The 21,868-nt window shown below is 38.3% G+C and overlaps 1 protein-coding gene across 2 annotated transcripts in view; it reads right to left on the bottom strand.

Moving 5' to 3' along the window:
- asrgl1 (asparaginase and isoaspartyl peptidase 1) overlaps nt 1-20,428 on the bottom strand; it is a 33,159-nt gene extending 12,731 nt beyond the window's left edge. Inside the window, exon 1 of one of the 2 annotated variants that reach the window (XM_086258315.1) lies at nt 20,374-20,428. The gene's annotated coding sequence lies outside the window, so the exon portion shown is untranslated. The remainder of the gene's footprint in view (nt 1-20,373) is intronic. The other variant, XM_086258316.1, reaches the window with a different exon arrangement.
- Between the last annotated feature and the right edge of the window lie 1,440 nt (nt 20,429-21,868).

Here is a 21,868-nt window from a genome sequence, read left to right as displayed (position 1 = left end):
ACTGCCATCTTTTATAAATTCTTCTGGAAAGAAATAAAAGAATTTTTCTTCAAAACTATTAAGGAAATCATTAGTAATGAAACATTAGCAACGGCAATGAAACAGGGTCTTATCTCCCTTATTCCCAAACCTGGTAAAGACTAATCGATAATCTACGACAAATTACTCTATTGAATACAGATTATAAAATTCTTGCTCATGTTATTGCAAACGGATTAAAGGACAGCTTAGATCAGATTATTAGTGAAACACAATCTGGGTTCCTTAAAAATCGTTCTATCCACAATAATATTAGATTGGTTTTAGATCTACTGGATTATAATCACTTAATTGAAGATGATGGTGTGATTCTTTTTGTAGACTTTTATAAAGCATTTGATACGGTCGAACATCCTTTCATTTTAAAAGCTTTACAGTATTTTGGTAAAAAAAATTCATAGATTTAATTTCTTTATTATACTCTGACATCAATAGTTCTATTTCTTTACCTTTTGGAACGTCTAAACGATTTAACATCAGTCGAGGAATCCGTCAGGGGTGTCCAGCTTCTCCGTTACTTTTCATTATTGTAACGGAACTTTTAGCTATTTTCATGAAACACAATCCAAATATTCAACCACTGAATTTGATGGGAGCCCCATTGATCATAAGTCAATTAGCAGATGATACTACACTGTTTTTAAAGAACATGTCACAGGTTCCTCTTACACTAAATGAAATTTCACTATTTTCAAAGGCCTCTGGTTTGTACCTGAATATTAGAAAATGCGAATTATTAACTATTCATGATTGTAAACCCAATATCTCTCTTAACATAGCTATAAAAACAGAAATTAAATATTTGGGTATTATAATCTCAAAGAATACAAATAATAGAGAAAATCTAAATTTTGAGCATATTACCCAGAAATCTAAAAAGATCCAAATCAGCTGGTTACAAAGAGACCTCTCCATCTTTGGATGCGTCTTGCTTACTAAAACAGAAGGTATCTCTCGACTAGGGCTGGGCCATATTATACCGTTCACGGTAATACCGGTATAATGTTAGGCAACGATAGGAAAATGAAATATCGCGATAGAATGGGAGTAAAACGCGCATGCGCAGTGCCTTTGTTTTCATACGCACATGGCCGATTGTTGAGTGAAACAGATGAACCTGAATTGGTTTGTAAAAATGGTGCAACTTCAGTGATGTGGAACTGGTTTGGTGTTTGTCCGTCAGATACACAACAAAGCACATTTTTTGCAGAACATGCAAGCGTCCGTCGTTATTGTCATATTTGTCGGACTAAGATGCTCTTAAATCTGTGAGTAATCTGGGTCCTAAACTCCGTATTCTTCAGGTCAAACAACACTGCAGCATCACTTAGAGTTAAAAACTGTCTAAATTCTTTCATCTTTAATAAAACGATCAGCATTGCTGCTTTACCAGGTGTAACTATAAAGTTTAACTTCCAGGCATCCATGAAAACAAAAGTTATTACATTTAACGGAGTTAGAAGTTAGCAGGAAGCTAGCGGAAGTTAGCTCGCTCGTTTCGCTAGTTACCTAAGCATGATATAGCACGTTCTGACGGAGAGATTTCTGAAAAAAATCAAACGTACAGCTCTGCTATCACTTCCAACATAAATGAAGACAGGAAACTAAACAGCAGTGACGTTTGTAGGGTTACTGAAGTTGGGCTAGCTGGTATATAATGATGTGCTACGTGATCGCTAGCGACACAGCTATGTTAGCATAACATAAACAGTGAAGCTGGAGGACGAACACTAACACTTTTCCACTTATAAAAGTTAACGTGAAGGTTCTTCATGGTTAGAGACAAATGCAATCGCATGGCAGGATACTGTAAACGGACCAAACTTCAGTCAGGAGAACAACTGAGATAATCCATCCACAATACGAGGTTAGTCATTAATATACTGCAACAACATGGGAATAGAGCAGCTGCCAGAGAATTCAACATTAATGAATCAATGGTACAGAAGTGGAGGAAGCAAGAAGAATGAGTTTAATAAAGTTTGATTTATCTGACTGCTTTGTTTCGCTTAATGTGCCTTATAATCCCGTGCACCTTATGGTCCGAAAAATGCGTACTGCACACTGCAGTTTAATGTTGCAAAGCACCTCTTTTTAACTTCAGTGGATATTATACATGGTTATGCTCAGGATATGTCAGCCCATTTCTACTGGAAATGCCTTTTGGTTAAACTTTCAGCAAGGAATTTGCATTTGCACTGTTACATTTTTATAAAGCTTTAATGTACATAAAAACCAGCTTCTTGTTTAAGTGAAAATAAATGGAAGGTTGTCTTTTTGCGCTAGTAATATTGTGGAGTTGTATTTTGTCTCGCATCAATTATATCGTCGGTTATATCGTTATCGCAAATTTTCAAATATATATCGTGATAAATATTTTTGGCCATATCGCCCTGCTCTACTCTCGACTGATTTTTCCATCAAATGCTTATATGTTTCCAATAGACTAATCAATAATATAAATCAAATTCACTTTAATTACATTTGGAGAAACAAGCAACATTATATTAGGAAAAACGATGAAGTGAAATCATTTGAAGAAGGAGGTTTGAATGCGATTGATTTTGAGCAGTGGATGGTTCCATCAAACTCAAATGGTTGCAGTCTTTCATAAATAACTCAAACAGTATTTGGTTTTATTTCCCCAAAGTAATTTTCGAGACGCTTGGTGGCATTGAATTTCTCTTAAAGTGTGACTTAGAAATTTCCAAATTACCAATTAAATTATCCAATTTTCATAAACAGGTTCTCCAGTACTGGAAAATGATTTACAAGCATAATTTTTCTCCACATACAAATTCGATTTGGAACAACAGATGTATATTGATAAAAAAGAAAATCCATCTTTTATAAGGATTGGAGGGATCATGGAATTTGGACCGTTTTACACCTTTTAGACAATGACGGCAATGTATATTAAGATAATTATGGCTTATCATGTACTCAAAGTAAATTCATTAAAGTTGTGAAAGCCATTCCCCCTGCAATGATTCAGATGGCTAAAGCCAGTTTAACCTATTCTTCCTCTATAATTCGTGAACCGTCCTTAATTATTGATGATCGTCAATTTAAAGGAAAGACATGCAATATTACATTTTTAAGGACTATTCTAACCAAACAACTTTTTCCTTCTCAATTAAAAAGAAAATATCTGTTTAAAGATTATAATTCGAGGTTTTTGACTAAGTATCTTTCTTTTCCAATTTCACCAAAAGCAAAAGAAAATCACTTTAAAATCTTAAATGCCATATACCCGTCCAAGGACTATCTTCACAAGAAATTCAATATAGATACGAACGCATGCACTTTTTGCAACACTGATATTTAGACTACAGAGCACCTTTTTTATTCATGTGAAAGTTCCAGATCTTTTTGGGATGATTTTCAGAACTGGTTAACCTCTAAAAATATTGACTGCCCTTCTCTAACCTTTCAAGTAATTCGATTTGGCCTGCAAACAGAAAATAGAATTTGGGATTAAGAACTTATTTATAGTTGCAAATATTTTTATTCATAAATGTCGCTTCTTGAAAATTACTCCGATTTTTGCTGACTTTAAAAATGAAGTCCTTCTATTGAAGGCTTCATTAGACAAGTGTAACTTAAATAAAGCTCACACCTTACTGGAATTTTTGATGCTGCTTTTCAACTGATGTAGCTAGGCTGTGTGTGCGTATTTTTGATTTCTTTGTTTTTTACTTTATATGGAAGGTCATTTAATGTACTTGTATGCTGCTTTATGTTATTTCTGACCTATACTGTTCTTTTGTTCTTTGTTCAATGGCTGCTTTGTTCTTAACCACCTATATTTATACTTGTACATATCTTTTTGATTTGTAAGATATGCGCTGTAATTGTTAATTTATACAAATAAAAATATATATATATTTGAATGATACGGTTAGCGCCCAGTTAGCTCCTAGCGTTTCTCAGCAGCTCTGCCTCCTTTTCGACTACCGGGACATTTAAACAATGGATAATCCGTATACAAACAAATTCATGCTTTTCTCCTCAACAGAGAGCGTTCCCCGATTGAACAACAGCGCCGTAAAATAAGAAGAATGGCGCCTAATTACAGAGTTAATAATACAGACTTTGTAATATCTCACGTGTAGATTCATCAGCCAGATGAAGTGTTTACTGACAACTGACAATGATAGCGGACATCATCATCACTATTCCAATCAATCTTCTCCACACAGACAAACATAAACACACTCGACTATCACTAAATCAAATTTAACACACGTTTGTTATGATGCTAATTCAGTTTACAATAGGGTTCATTCGCTCGGTCAGCAGGTGGCGGTATCCTCGTACACTGGGGAGTAAACTGCCATTAAACGAACAGAACAAGAAGAAAACCCCTGCACATGCGCGGTACGGATCAGGTAGACCCGATTTGTACATGTCACTACCCGATCCGTACCGGAAACCCGATCGGTACCCCGCATGCGCAAATCTTACGTCACTTCCTCTCTTTGCCAACATTGCGACATTCCATATATTTGAATGATACGGTTAGCGCCCAGTTAGCTCCTAGCATTTCTCAGCAGCTCTGCCTCCTTTTCGACTACCGAGACATTTAAACAATGGATAATCCGTATCCGCAACAAATTTTTGCTTTTCTCCTCAACAGAGAGCGTTCCCCGATTGAACAACAGCGCCGTAAAATAAGAAGAATGGTGCCTAATGACAGAGTTAATAATACAGACTTTATAATATGTCACGCGAAGATTCAGCAGCCAGATGAAGTGTTTACTGGCAATTGACAGTGATAGCGGACATTATCATCACTTTTCCAACAATCCTCTCCACACAGACAAGCATAAACACACTCGATTATCACTAAATCAAATTTAACACACGTTTGTAATGACGCTAATTCAGTTTACAATAGGGTTCATTCGCTCGGTCAGCAGGTGGCGGTATCCTCGTACACTGGGGAGTAAACTGCCATTAAACGAACAGAAGAAGAAGAAAACCCTAGCACATGCGCGGTACGGTCCGACTTTACACATGCGCAGTAAGGATCGGGAGCCCCGATCTGTCACTATCTTTTTATTTTTTTGTTTTTGTCTACATTCTATTAAATGTTTCATTATCGGAAACATTTTAAGAGATACTTGTTATTCTTAACATCTTAACAGATACTCTGACCCGTAACTATCGTAAAACGCTTCGACCAGAAGTAGACACCTTTCGCGCATGCGGGGTACCGATCGGGTTTCCGGTACGGATCGGGTAGTGACACGGACCACGTTTGATATTTGGGGAAATTGACGGTGCATTTGGAGTACGCATTTGAAGTAAACTTCAAATTGGGACAGCCGTCGTCGCGTGGCGGTGACGTAATCACACTCAAAATGCATACTTCAAGCGTGCGGTCTCTTATCATGTGTTCTCTAATTTAGGAGGCCTTAACTTCCTACTGCTCTGCAATTATAGTATTCCAAAAATACCACTGAAACTTTCTCACTTTCATCAACAAATTCTTTTGGCATGGGCGCTGATTTACAAACACAATTTCTCTCCACAAAACTGTTTTATTTGGAATAACTGCAATATTATTTATAAAAATAAAACTCTTTTTTTAAATAACTGGTTTAATAATGGAATAATCTTGGTTAGTCAGTTATATAGAGAAGATGGACTCTTTTATAATTACTCTGAGTTCCTCAGGAGATACAATGTACCGATAACGCCTAAAGAATTCTCAATAGTGTTCGATGCCATCCCATCTGGTCTGTCCATGTTACACAGATGCTCCCACAGTGCTCCACTATGGCTGAAATAAATGTAAATTGTACCTTCTGTCAAGAGCAACCTGAAACAGTTTCTCATCTGTTTTGGTCATGTAAATTTACATGTAAATTCTGGAAGGATTTCCACAAGTTTATTACTGACTTTGTTCTCCCTAATCTTCAACTATACTATAAGGATGTTATCTTTGGCTATTATAATTTTAAAGACAAGGACAATGATGCTTTCTTCTTTATAAATTTGGTTTTATTTTTGGCAAAATTTCATATACACAAAAGCAAAGTCCTCGGCAGAAAGCCTGAACTTCCTATATTAAAAATGGAACTTGCACAATATATAAGGACAATCTCCTCATCAAAAAACACTAAGGCTCTCAAGACTGTTAACATCTATAACCGATTGAAACTGCTAACTTGATTTTGGGTCTTGCAAACTTCTGTTTATTTATGTTCCCCTTAATTTATTTTATTTTTTGTACTCACTTTTGTCTCACTGTCCTTGTCACTCTTTCTGTTCTTCATTGTACTACCACAATGTCATCTTTTATTTGATCCCTGTTTTACTTGACTGTATGTCTAAAATGTGATAAATAAAGTTAAAAAAAAAAAAAGCGTGCGGTCTCTTAATTGGGACACAGCCCACGTTTCAGCAGTTTGTTTGGTTTTTTTTTTTTTGGGGGGGGGGGGGGGGGGGCCTTCAAACCTTCATTTAAACCTCAGTACAATACAAAATACAATTAAACAGTACCATAAAATTACATACCATAGTCAATCCAAATAAAAAAACAAAATTCAGAACCTACAATATAAATATGCTAGGAGGAAAGTAACTGATCAAGCCAAAGAATAAAGTGATTGAAAGATTTTGATTTTCTCACAAACACCAATAGTTTTTATAGCTTTTGGGTTAGTGGAGTTCTTAATTGAATTAAGATACTGTACAAGTTCAAAGGAGAATACATAAAAAGAGGGATGTCTTCCTAAACATTTGGACTTGTGAATATGAAATTTAGCCATTTAAATTAACAAGTTAATCATATATAATAATAATAATAATGGATTGCATTTACATAGCGCTTTTCGGGACCCCTCAAAGCGCTTCCTCAATACCACTATTCATTCACTCTCACATTCATACACTGGTGAAGGCAAGCTACAGCTGCCCTGGGGCAGACTGACAGATATCTGTTATCAAAGTTGAATTGTCTTTGGTTTTTGTTTAGACCAAATAAAACAGTACAAATCCTTTAAATACATTTTCTGAGATAAAAACACATAAACTCTGCCAAAAAAGATGTATAGTAGATTTCTTGGAAGTTTTACAAAAGCTACAGCTTGTATCAATGTCTAAATTGAATTTGCTTTAAAGATAATCTTTAGAAGTATAAATTCTGTGTATTAATTTATAAGAAATATCTTTAATTTTATTGGTAATTAAAAACTGATTAGGGAGTCGCCAAACTTCGTTCCACATAATACCATCTGACAACCGGTTCCAGAAAAAAATTACATATGGTACCGTGGTTATGCTTCTCTGAAATAAAGATCTGATAGATTTATTGTTGTTTTTAGATTGCTTAGAAAAGCAAATCTTGCCAACAAAAGTTTGTATAGGAGATGCCAACGGCCTGTGGAATGAAGTGATATTAGGTTGATTCTTAAACAGCATACAAACCCCTGATGGTATTGAGCCAAATACTTTTGTATAATCATGACGATTTATAGCTAAATTGAAATGTAAACAAAATTCTTCATAGGAGAAAAGCATACCATTCGAATCAAATAATTGGTTGACTAAAACAATGTTATTCCTAAACCAACTATCTAAGAAGAGAGATTTTCTTTTAAATAAAATATCCTTGTTATTCTAGATATAATAACTGTGTGGACTAAAGTTATGCTTGTAAATAAGAGTCCATGCTAAAAAAAGCTTGACGATGAAAAGCAGAGACTTTTATAGGGATTTTATCAATATCTTTTCTTTTTTTTTTTATTCATATTTTGGATGGACAGAAACATTAACAAATATACAACTGGAATAATCATACTGTCAGTTCTCTGTCCGTTTCTTAACAACAACCAACAAATAAGGACTAACAGTAACTAAGACAAACAGACAAACACAAAAAAAAAAACCAAAAAAAAAAAAACCCAGGAGAAACAAAATGATATACCGCCTCCTGGGAAACTTCAGCAAAAACAAAAGCAATGGGGGCAAAACACCCGGGTGCCTAAAAACAAAACATAACCTTGACCACTGATGACATTAAGACAATTTCTTCCCTCTATTGACTTTCAAAGTAAAAAAAAAAGAAAAAAAAAGACAACAACAAATGTCATGAAAACAACATACCATGATGAAACCAGCGTCTTCCAACTGTCCTCTAAAATCTGGATACCCAGATCCTTCTCCCAACACTGCCTCAGTCCCCCCAAATTGGGAGAGTGCGCCTCTCTGAAGATCCCATAGAATTTGGATGCCCTGATTCTATTAATGCCAGGGGCTAGAGCTGGGCGATATATCGAGTTTTTAAAAAATATCGATATATTTTTATACGAGATATAAGATGTGACAATATCCTTTATATCGATATAGTCTATGTTATGTATAATTATACTTGTGGAGCCGCAAGTTTGCCTCTCTTTCGTCCACTTTCGTCTTTACGCAACGTTACTCGGCCTCGCCTCTCCTTCACTGAACACAACTCCCCCTCCTCCCCCATCGCTTCACCTGCAGGAAGCGACAAGATGGACACGGCAAATCTCCGTTAACGAGTTACTGCGCATCGCCCCGTGCGTGGGGCTGGACGGCGTCAATGTGTTAGCTAGCTAACCACGCTAACGCCATGCAGCCTAGAGGTGCTGCACGGACTAAAATCCTTTCATTTTCTCAAAAGTTGACAGCGCGCCTTATGTATGAATTCTGGTTGTGCTTGATGGCCGCGAACCGATTTTATGTGGAACACGGCGCTCAGCAATCTGTCAAAAAATGTTTTAATATGACTTTGCTAAGCTACGGAGCTGCACCGCTTGATGGATTGTCGGAGCATTACGGCTGAGCCTCGCGGAGTGATACGTACTGTGCTTCAACGTAATATTACCCTACTGTGTATAAGGACCATAAATGGCACCTGTTAAGAGACGTGGTTGCGAAGCGGATTTCAAACTCCAGGCTGTCAAGTTGGGAACAGAGCAGCTGTGAAATCTGTCTTTGTTATTGTGCTCAGCGTCTTTTAGTTTACATTTTGACTGCACAATTGTGAGCTTTTTGTTATGCACAAAAACAACATTGTTTTCTTTTATTTATGGAGCATTATTATTTAATAAATGCTCATAATTTATTTTTGAGTAAATTTGATGTACATCTGCTCTATGTTAATAAAAGTGCCTGTGTGACATCTGGGACACAGCTTTGACTAAGAACTCTCTTCTTGTTCTTACTTTATGGCTTTAAAAAATATATATCGAGATATATATCTTATATCGCCATCCAGCTAAAAAATATCGAGATATGAATTTTGGGTCATATCGCCCAGCCCTATCAGGGGCTACAAACAACTTCTGAATACTAGATGGAGGGTCTGGATTATTATTCAAAATGGTTTTAATACAGTGTCTTATTTGAAAAAACCTCCAAATTTCCCTTGGATCCAGATTGAATTCTCGTCTGATTTCTGCAAACGATTTCATGCCAGTCTGCCCAAATAAATCCCCCATCTGATTGATACCTGTCCTAGCCCAAGCCTCCCACCAGACCGGTTTCTTACCAATTAATATTTTCTTATTATACCAGATAGAGGCTCTAGCGGTAAGATAAGGGCTAATGTTGGTATATTGGGGAGCTCTAAACAAGGTCTCTTGCATGAAAGCCAATACTGGATCTTTAAACGGTACTGGTCTTCCCTTCTGAGTAAGGAAGGCCTCTAAAGACGAAGGAGCCACAAGACTTTCCTCAATCGCAACCCATGATGGCTTCTCAGTAAAGGAATTATGTATCTTAACTAACAGAGAGGGAGAAAGCATAATGATACCAGACCATCTCGGACAATGCCAACCCACCACTCTCTTTAGCAGCATATAATTTGGACCGATTAAAAGATGGCTTTTTGCCTGCCCACACAAAACCCTCCACACATGCATTATAAAGCTTTAGCAAGTTATGTGGGACTGCTATCGGTAACATGTGAAGAAAGTACTGAAGTTTAGGGGCAATAATCATCTTCACCAAATTAATTCTGCCCAAAAGGGACAGATTTATTTTAACCCAATTCTGCAACAGCGGACGAATGTTTTGAATCACTGGGGAGATGTTTACTTGCATTATGTTGTCTAAATCAGGGGTCAGTTTAATCCCTAAGTAAGTCAAACCCTCGGGCATCCACTTGAAATGCCATGAGCTCCTCATAACTGGCGGACACAATTTAGAAATGGGCATAACTTCCGACTTAGACCAATTTATGGTGTAGCCAGAGATTACAGAAAAGGAATCAATAATTGAGGAAGTTGCAGGAATGGCCTGTTCTGGGTTACTTGAGATCAGTAAAATGTCACCTGCATACAAAAAGGTTTTGTGTTCTTCTTGACCCATATCCAACCCTCTGATTTTCTTACATTCACGTAATGCAATAGCCAAAGGCTCCAAAAACAGGGCAAAAATGAGAGGTGATAAGGGTGAACCTTGTCTAGTACCCCGACTTAACGAAAAGGAGGGTGACATTATCCCATTGGTAATAACTGTAGCCATTGGATCTGTGTATACCACCTGAATCCACTGCCTAAAAAAGGGACCAAAACCGAATCTCTTCAATGTATAAAACAGAAAGGGATACTCAACTTTATCGAAGGCCTTCTCTGCATCTAAGGAGAACGCGACGACAGGGTCTAAATTAGTCCTGCTCTTCCAGAATATGTGCAATAACCTACGTAGATTATCTGCAGAACTTCTGTTTTTCACAAAACCGAGTATCTTAGAAATAATTTTTTCGTCCACATTAATTAATGAAATTGGGCGATAATTCCCACAATACTGTGGGTCTTTCCCTTTTTTATGTAATAACGTGATCACTGCCGATCGCATACTAAATGGTATAGTCTCCCTCTTTGAAACGCATCTTGATATACCGACAGTAGTCTTGGAGCTAATTCGTCCACAAACACCTTATAAAAATCTGATGGAAATCCATCGTTGCCTGGAGATTTGCCCAATCTAAGACTGCCAATTGCCTGCTTAACTTCAATTAGTGTAATCTTACCTTCTAATACAATTCTTTGATCTTCAGACAGGCTGGGAATTTTAATAGAAGAGAAGAAATCTGACAGCCTCTGTTCCTCCACCAATCCATTAGAGGTGTAAAGCTCCTGATAAAATTTATTAAAAATATCATTAATTTCTTTTTTACTGGTGGTCAACTTATTATTATTACTAGGAACAAAAATAGATGGTATAAGGTTGCTAGATTTTATCTGCTTAACCCTGTGTGAGATTATAATATTATTTTATGCCATGTTATACCCCTAATTAAAGATTGTGAATTATTATGTAGTTTTAGTTTGCATTATTCTCCTGAATTAGAAGAAGGTGATAACTATTGCATTTGTTAAACTGATTTGCATTACATTAGACTGCTAATTTATTGTGAATGAATGATATTGTTATATGATGCATTATACTGCTGAGTTATAAGAAATACTGTTCGCAGAAAGTCGTTGCCTTATTTGTCTGAGTAGAAGAGAACAGAACATACTGGAGTTTTCTGCCCCATCTCAGCAGGAGCAGATAAACAGGGAGTCGTAGCTTAGGCGCTGTGTGAGAGAAAGAATGTGAATGTTTAGGCTTTTATGATTAGGTGGGGGCCACTAGAGGCTATAAGAGGTTGATCAATGCTCCACCATTTTGAGATCTGATGCTGTCTGCGTACGGTGTCCATCTCCCACGCATGTGATCATTAAAATCATCGTTTGACTCAACCCGGCCGGACCAGTGTTGTTATTGTGGTTTTTCCTCTTGTATCCATCCCCAATATTTGAATCCGTAACACTTGTGTGCCAACATTTTACCTGTTCTCTCCACTTGTTCAAAATACTTCTGATTTAGACAAAACATTGCATATTCCGCTTTTTTCTCCAGTATACTATTCATCTCAAATTTAAATTTTATTAATTTGTTCCATAAATCCCTCTCTGGGTGCAGCATGTGTTGTTTTTCAAGCTCCTTGATATCCTGTTCCAGCTTCATCAGCTTGTCCCTCTCAGCTTTTTTAATCAAGGAGCAATTTGGATAAGGCGCCCCCTCAAACAGGCCTTAAAAGCGTCCCAGGTCATTCCAACATCGTCAATAGAGCCCTCATTGTGCAACCAAAACTCCTTTATCATTTCCCTTATACATTCACAATGACCCTTATTCTTCAATAATGAGTTATTCAAACGCCACCTAGGTGACGGTTTAATATTATCAGTACCAGAAAGAACAAGGTCAATGGGAGCATGATCCGAAACAGCAATATTACCAATAGAGGACCCAATAGTTTGACTTGCCAGAGAACGGGACACCAAGAAGTAGTCTATCCTGGAGTAGGTTGAGTGAGGATGCGAAAAAAAAAAGTATAATCTCTTTCTTGAGGATGAAGAAGTCTCCATATATCTACCAGGCTCAATTCCTCTGACATCACGTCCACCGCAACATTAACTGGGTCCTTACTTAGTCCAGTACGAGAGGATTTATCCAACAATACATCCCTGACCTGGTTAAAATCTCCCCCAATTACAATATTTGTATTACCTATAGTCCGCACCATGTTACATACTTCATGAAAGAATTGTGGCTGAGGAGAATTGGGAGCATATATGTTGACCAATGTCATTTTCCGCCCCTGTAAACATGCATCCAAAACCACCCATCTACCCTCCTGATCTGTATAATGCTTAAAAACCTGAAAATCCAAATTTCTTCTGATCGATATGACCACCCCTCTTTTTCAAGCCGAAAATGCAGTAAAATAAACTTGCGCCACCCAATCTCTTTTAAGCTTTAATGATTCCACCTCATCGAGATGGGTCTCCTGAATCAGGGCTATGTCTGTCTTTTTCTGCTTCAAGTATGTGAGGATTTTCTTCCTTTTAATAACATTATGACAACCCGCTATATTCCACGACACTATTTTACATAACTCCATAACACCACGCGAGCCAAATTATTGTACAGATTTATCCAGTAGAACATCCCATTTTTTACCCATATAACAAATCTTAAAGCCAGTTACATAAGACAACCCAGTGGTCTAAAAAAATAGGTCTATACAGGACAGTTGGCACCATACCATCAAAACGAACAACAAAACAAAACACAGTTGGAAAAAAAGAAAAACAAAACAAAACCATGAAATCGTTGGTCCGTGGCATATGGGCTCAAAATGTGGTCATAAATATTTTGTACTTGTAAAAAAGATTTGTGTGTGTGTAAAAAAGATTTGTATGTGTGTAAAAAAGATTTGTATGTGTGTAAAAAAGATTTGTGTGTGGACTTAGAAAAAAACCCCCTGCAAGTTACAAGTACGGATTTTTGACCCTATTTTTCTTCCCTTCATCTGATTGGTCAATGTCATGTCAATCACAAATGTAACAATCCAATCAGAGAACAGATGGGTTTGGCTGTCGGAGGGGCGCTTTTTTTGAACTGCAGGTCTTTGAAGGGAATAAATGCCCTTTTACATGCCAACCCAGCGTTTTCCTTCATCACCACGAAGGAAAACAGTCTGTGGTCGTCCGAGTTTGGTGATTTTTATGTCACAGGTCTACGTGTTTAATACAGGGACTTCCACAGCCTTTTCAACAGCGCTGCGGACCGCGGGGTGGGGGCGGGCAGTGTTTTGGAAATGACAGTCTTCTTTACAAAGCTTTCTTAATAATGCTTTAGCATACATGTTTTTATTGAACTAGCAAAAAAAACAAACTCTTGTAGAGGACATAAAGTGTCCTCTGTAGAGACATGTATTGTTGCCCTATCATATATGTATGTGCTCTTAACCTGAAAGGTATAAATACGGAAGTGTGTGTGCAATAAATGCTGACGCAGAGGAAGGTGTGTCCCTCTGATGTAAAACTCTAAACAACGTGTGTATGGTTTATTCCTCCGTGAGATATGCGAGTTACCCCGGTATTTCTGCCCTAGAAAATGGAACCTCCAACAGGTTATGGGCCCAGAAGGGATGTGGGAAGCCGGTGGAACCGTCTATGCTTCGACGGAGACGAGAGAAACTATGAATTGTGGGAAACAAAGTTCCTGGGATACCTGCGGCTACTTGGGCTAAAGGCTGCCATTCTGAACGAGCCCGGCGAGTCGGAGGAAGAAGACAAGGACTTGGATGAAAAGAATGAAGTAGCTTATGCAGAGCTAATCCAAGTATTGGATGATAGAAGTCTTTCACTCGTGATGAGAGATGCCAAGGATGACGGACGGAAAGCGTTGGAAATTCTGAGAGAGCACTACGCCGGTAAGGGGACACCACGCGTGATTAGCCTGTACACGGAGCTAACGTCGCTACAGAAAACGCCCAGTGAGAGCGTCACAGACTATATGATAAGGGCTGAGACTGCCATTACAGCTCTGAGGAATGCAGAAGAGACGTTAAGTGATGGACTGCTTATTGCAATGGTGCTAAAAGGGTTGCCTGAATCTTTCAAGCCGTTTGCCATACATGTAACCCACAGTGACAAAGCAATGACATTTAGTGAATTCAAAGCTAAATTAAGAAGCTACGAGAGCACCGAAAAGGCCTAATGGTTGATACAGGGGCCACTTCTCACATTATTACGGACATTCAGAGATTTAAGAGTTTTGATGAGACATTCACACCTGGAAGACACTTCATGGAATTAGCTGACGGAACCAGGACGAGTGGGGTCGCACTGAAGAGGGGAGATGTGGAGGTCTATCTACAAGACAGCGAGGGACGAAAGGTGAAGGCGACACTGGAGGGAGCACTTTACATTCCCTCTTACCCGCAAGATATCTTCTCGGTTCAGGCGGCGACGGCCAAAGGAGCCTCAGTAACCTTCAAGAAGGGCTGCAACCAGCTTATCCATAAGAACGGGACAAGGTTTAAGATAAGTGAATATGAACGCCTATACTATTTGAACAGTGTTACATCTGATCATTATGTTGACAACGACGAATGCAATGGCTGTCATGATGTAGAAACTTGGCACAAAATCCTCGGCCATTGCAACTATGAAGACTTGGTTAAACTAGAGGACATTACCGAGGGTATGAAAATAAAAGGTAAAGCTAAACATTACCAAGACTGTGAAGTGTGTACAAAAGGCAAATTTATCCAAACAAGGAATAGAGAGCCTGATGAAAGAGCAGAAGAAGCATTAGAGCTAGTGCACACTGACTTAGCTGGACCGATAGAACCAGAAGCTAAAGACGGGTTCAGGTACACGTTAGCATTTACTGATGATTACTCAGGCACAATGTTTGTGTACTTTCTAAAGGCTAAAAGTGACACCGTAAAAGCAACTGAAAAGTTTTTGGCAGACGTCGCCCCCTATGGGCAAGTAAAGAGAATCAGATCAGACAATGGAACTGAATTTACATCTAAAGAGTTTCAGACATTGTTAAATAAAAACACGATAAGGCATGAGACATCAGCGCCGTATTCACCTCATCAGAATGGGACTGCCGAGAGACAATGGCGAACACTTTTTGAAATGGCACGGTGTATGTTGATCGAAAGTAACCTGCCAAAAAGATTATGGACTTATGCTGTTATGACTGCCGCAGTAATTCGTAATAGGTGTTACAACAGACGCACAAAGCAAACCCCTTATTACATGCTGACAGGAAAGAAGCCAGACATGTCGAGGATGGGGATTTTTGGATCAGTTTGCTACGGTTACGGGCACAACAAAAAAAAGTTAGACGCGAGATGTGACGAAGGAGGTTTTGTGGGTTACGATAAAAACAGTCCGTCGTATCTAATCTACTACCCTAAAACAGGACGAGTTCTTAGACATAGGTTGGTCAAGTTCCTCACTAAAAGTGTAGTTGAGCACCAAACCCAGACCACTCAGGTTGATGACAATGGAGATGATGATTTGACTCCAGGGGACATCTTGAAGTACCCCGCTAGAAAGGACAAAACAGGGAATGACCAGAGATCAGATGAAAGTATGATCCTGGAACCTGAAAGTGACATTCAGGACAATGGCATAAATGATGCACAAAACTCAGACAAACAGAGTGATAGAACAGAGTCTGAACGATATCCCAAACGAAACAGGAGAAGGCCAGATTACCTGAAAGACTATGTCCAAACTGCAGAAGACGACCAAACATCGCTGACTGTAGATTACTGTTACAGGGTGATGTATGACATACCAAAGACTTTTGAAGAAGCTATGCAGTCATCGAACTCTAAGTGTTGGTCAGATGCTATGGAAGATGAAATGAGATCCTTGCAAGACAATAACACGTTTACTTTAACCACGCTGCCAGAAGGTAAAAATGCAGTGGGGGGGAGATGGGTGTATGTGATAAAAGAGAACCCAAATCAGACTAAAACATTTAAAGCAAGATATGTTGCTAAAGGCTATAGCCAAGTTCAAGGCATTGATTACAAAGAAACCTTTTCGCCAACTGCAGATATGACGTCAGTGCGTACGCTGATGCAATTAGCAGTACAGCACAACTTTAAACTCCATCAAATGGACGTGAAGACTGCTTATTTGCACGCCCCAATCGATTGTGAGGTGTATATGCAGCAACCAGAAGGTTTTGAAGTAAAATCAGACACAGGGGAAAAACTGGTCTGTAAACTAAACAAATCACTATATGGTTTGAAACAATCTGGCAGGAACTGGAATAAGATGTTACATGACCATTTATGTGCAAAAGGTTACAAACAAAATCCTGTAGACCATTGTGTATATTCCAGACAGACAGCGAGTGAGACAGTGATTCTTATCATCTGGGTTGATGATGTAATCATAGCTGCCAACGATGAAGACGCTATCAGAAACGTGAAACAAATGTTGGATGAGAAATTTAAAATGAAGGATCTTGGTGAGCTCAAACATTTCTTGGGTATTGACTGTATACAACAGAACCATGAGATAAGACTAAATCAGACACGGTACATCACAAAAATCCTGGAAAAGTTCAAAATGTCTGACTGTAAGCCACGTTCTACTCCTTGTGAACTCAAAAATGACTTTGGTGCACATGGTGAATCAGTTGATTCAGGAAAATATAGAGAATTAGTGGGCAGTTTGATTTACTTAATGACATGTACAAGACCAGATTTGAGTTGGATAGTGAGCAAACTGTCACAATCCCTGTCTGAGCCAAAAGAGCATCATTGGACAGCAGCAAAACATGTATTACGTTACCTTAAGGGGACACTAAACAAAGAGCTGTGCTATAAAAGGATAGAAGGAAACCTAAATCTTATAGCATACAGCGATGCAGATTGGGCCACAGACTTGAGTGACAGGAGAAGTACAACGGGTTATTGTTTTGTACTATCCAAAAATGGGCCAGTGATCTGCTGGAAAACCAGGAAGCAAGCTACAGTAGCTTTGTCAACGTGCGAGGCAGAGTACATGGCGATGGCCGCCACAGTACAAGAAAGCTTATACCTCTCACAGCTACTTAATGGCATGGACATTAAAAGGCAATATTCACCAGTTACCATTCTTGCAGACAATCAAGGTGCAATTGCATTGTCCAAAAATCCTATAAACCGTCAAAGATGCAAACACATCGATATCAAGTATCACTTTATTAGGTCTGCTATAACTGAGAAGGAAGTACAAGTTAAATATTGTGCAACAGAAGACATGGTAGCAGACATCATGACTAAGGCTGTAAGTAAAGTGAAAATAGATTTACGCATATTTTGTTTGGAACATAAAATGTTGATATGTGAATATCATGTAAATATGTATATCATGTAAATGTGTAATGTATAGTGTTAAGAGCAAGTGGGGGTGTTGCCCTATCATATATGTATGTGCTCTTAACCTGAAAGGTATAAATACGGAAGTGTGTGTGCAATAAATGCTGATGCAGAGGAAGGTGTGTCCCTCTGATGTAAAACTCTAAACAACGTGTGTATGGTTTATTCCTCCGTGAGATATGCGAGTTACCCCTGTATTTCTGCCCTAGAAAATGGAACCTCCAACATGTATGCTAAAGCATTATGAAGAAAGCTTTGTAAAGAAGACTGTCATTTCCAAAACACTGCCCGCCCCCACCCCGCGGTCCGCAGCGCTGTTGAAAAGGCTGTGGAAGTCCCTGTATTAAACACGTAGACCTGTGACATAAAAATCACCAAACTCGGACAACCACAGACTGTTTTCCTTCGTGGTGATGAAGGAAAACGCTGGGTTGGCATGTAAAAGGGCATTTATTCCCTTCAAAGACCTGCAGTTCAAAAAAAGCGCCCCTCGACAGCCAAACCCATCTGTTCTCTGATTGGATTGTTACATTTGTGATTGACATGACATTGACCAATCAGATGAAGGGAAGAAAAATAGGGTCAAAAATCCGTACTTGTAACTTGCAGGGTTTTTTTTTCTAAGTCCACACACAAATCTTTTTTACACACACACAAATCTTTTTTACACATACAAATCTTTTTTACAAGTACAAAATATTTATGACCACATTTTGAGCCCATAGTGGCACTCAAAAATCCCATAATGGCGTCCCTCCTCACGTCCCCCGTGCCCCCCCCCCCCCCAAAAAAAAAACCCCACAGAAGTAAACTAACCCATAGCTTATAAAATCCTCTTAATCTACATCACCCGGAATGTTAGCCGAATCCAGGCCGCTTAGAAATTGCTTAGCCTCTGCTGGGTTGGAAAACTGATGATACTGGTTATCCACTGAAAAAGTCATAACAGCCGGAAAGCGAAGGGAATAGCCAATATTGCACACAAGCGACGCACCTCATCAAACTTCCGGCGTTTTTCTTGTACCTCCTGTGCATAATCCTGGAAAAAACGAACTCTCATGCCTTTCCAAATGATCTGCTTCTTTTTTCTGGCACCCGCCAGTACGGACATCTTGGCTTTATCCGGTAGGAAGCGAACGATGATGTGTCTCGGTCTGGAGTCCGCAGCTGGCTTCGGAGGTGCTGGCCCCACCCGATGGATTCTGTCTATTTCGTAGTAATCTCCCATCTCAATGTCCAGAGCCTCAGACAACAGATTCTTCACTCAATCCTCAAGATTACGGCCTTCGGTTCCTTCTCTTTATCAATATCAAAATTACAGGTAAGGAAAAATTCAATGCCACCTGACTTAAACATGAACACAGGTATAGTATTCCAAATGGAAGTAGGATTAGTAATTAGATTCTTTAACCAATTTATTTTGAATGTGTTATTTAAAGTGTTAAAATCTAACACATTAAGTCCTCCATTGACATATGAGTTCATAAGAACTGTTTCTTTAATGTAGTGTGTGTCCTATTTTTCCAGATAAAGTTGAAAAGTAACTTATCAACCTCTTTTATGAGTTTATTATCAAGGTGCAATGCCAATGCAGCGTGTGTAAGACGAGAGATACCTTCACGTCTCAGCTGTTTGTGGAGGTAAAATACGTCTGCACAATTACGCTCAGCCATCATTGTGAGTGCGCACGCCAAGGGGCGGCGAGACATTTATACAGCCGTATACTCAATACTTGAAATGTGCAATTCACTTGTATTTTTATTTTTTATTCCTATTTATTCTATTTATCCCCTTTGTATATTTTATTTATATTTGTCTCTGTATTTATATATATATATATATATATATATATATATATATATATATATATATATGTGTGTGTGTGTGTGTGTGTGTGTGTGTATATATATATATATATATATATATATATATATATATATATATATATATATATATATATATATAATAACAGTTCTGTAACTGTAACTTCGGTCGTTGCTGTGCTTTTTTTGGAAGTCGAATTTCCCAGAGGAACCCACCCGAGGGATTAATAAAGTTCTATCTTATCTTATCTTATCTTATATCGCACATGACTATGAAAGGCGGAAGAGGAAGTAGTTCCTTTGAATGTAGACAATCCGACTGTTATAGTTTCTTTCCACTGTGTTCCTGTTAATGGTAAACTACAAATTTACTCTAAATTACTAAAATATCGATATTGTAATGTGAGAATCGATTCTAGAACATAAATGATTGGTATCGGAGGAATCGATATTTCAGGATCGATCCGCATATCACTACTCCGTAACGAAGGCACCCGGCTCTGCTCTAGTTACAGGAAATGTTTGAATATTTAGTTACCGAAATATGGTAACTGAAAAGCGAAGGCAAAGAGGGTCAGTTTGTCTAACAGTGTAACAGCAAACCAGCAAGCTTCATGGTATATAAAATTCAACGTCTCTTAAATTCTAATCTGAAAATCATTCTCGGTGCACTCAAACTAATCCTCACTGTTCCATCACGCTACCGGACACGCGGGTTTTTCACCGCCAACGTATGAAAAACGTGAACATATGATGACATGAAAGTAAGCATAAAAACATATGCTGACTTACCACGCAGCACACAGATCCAAACACACACGCGTCTGCGCCTTGAAATATCAAGTCCAGAAGAAGCAGGAGTACTTCCGGTATACGAAATTGACGCTTTCAAAATAATAAAAAATGACTCCTTAGACTAGACCAACAATATTTGTGTTTACATTATGGCAGCACACGACAAAGGTGACATTTGCAAATGGGAACATGTTGATAAAAAAATCTGGTCTATACGATTGTTAGCCTATTTTAATTATATTATGTTATTATTTATTTAAGGCACAAACTGGAGTGGTGCTTTTTTGAATTTATTCCAAGTCTGTTAATACAGATTTGTTTTTATTATGAAATCAAACGTGGCTTATTTCCTTTTATATTGTGGCTTACTTACTGCAGCCCATGAGGGCTCAGTTCAAATAATCTACACCTGTACAGGGCAATTTTAAGACTCTGCTAGCTCTCTGTGCCAAACCGACCATGCTGAATGGAAGACTGCATATTTTTTAAATTTTGTCTCTATATAATCTTTTATAAATGATATGCCCAAATGTACAGGTTATCTTTTAAGGTTCTAAGGCATTCTGTAACCCTGCAGATAGTTTACAGTCACCCTAATACATGCAGACATGCAAACAGATAATGGAAGTTCAAAATTAGTAAAATTGCATAAACATGTTGAATTAAAATTCAGTCCAAAGACATGGGACTGTAGGGGGAAGCTGGAGTACCCGGACAGAACCCACGCAGCACGGGGAGAACATGAAAACACCACACAGAAAGGTCCCAGCCAGGTGGTGAAATCAAACTCAGGACTTTCTTGCTCTGAGGCAACAGTGCCACCATCCCAACTAAAGCCATTTTTTTAAACCAATATCTGTACTTCTAGTATTTACATTTTAAAAATGGACTCATTATTTTTGCTTTAATGGATTTGGGTCGAGTTATTATTTCCTCACTTTGAGGCTTTAAACATCAAAACAATTCGAGCCTAAACAATAACACATGAAAGGAAATTCTGTTCCTTTATTAATCATGTTGCATAAAAAGAGACGACGTGTGCCAAAGTCACGGGTTAAAGGTGGGGATGTGGGGGTTTTTGTTGTTGTTTTTGCCATAACACCGGAGTGAAGTTGCCCCCCACCCAACTGTTTCAAATCAAACAAAATTTGTCTCAGTCAATTGTGCTACGCTTGTGCTGCAAATGTTTTTGTTAGTGCCGCAATCATTTTAAAGATATTATTTAAAGTTTTTAGAGGTCATCCAAGGTCAACAAGCCCCTTTGTGAAAAGGTTGTGATGATTGACCTTTTGACCTTTAAACTTCCAATAATAAATTCTTTAAAACAAAAGCAGCACAAATGAAAATTTTAGCAGCTCAAATGTAGCACAAATGCATGACATCAATTTTGTTTGATTTGAGTATTGTTGGGGCCCTGGTTGACCTTGGATGACCTCTAGAAACTTTTATTAGTATCTTTAAAATGATAGTGGCACAAACCAGCACAAATGTT

The sequence above is a fragment of the Aulonocara sp. 'chitande type north' Nkhata Bay genome, linkage group LG13, assembly GCF_057382095.1.
Source record: "Aulonocara sp. 'chitande type north' Nkhata Bay isolate Kocher_YH1m ecotype deep benthic linkage group LG13, A_spYH_male_GT1.1, whole genome shotgun sequence".
Classification (NCBI taxonomy): Eukaryota; Metazoa; Chordata; class Actinopteri; order Cichliformes; family Cichlidae; genus Aulonocara; species Aulonocara sp. 'chitande type north' Nkhata Bay.
This window is presented reverse-complemented; position numbering and strand designations above follow the sequence as displayed.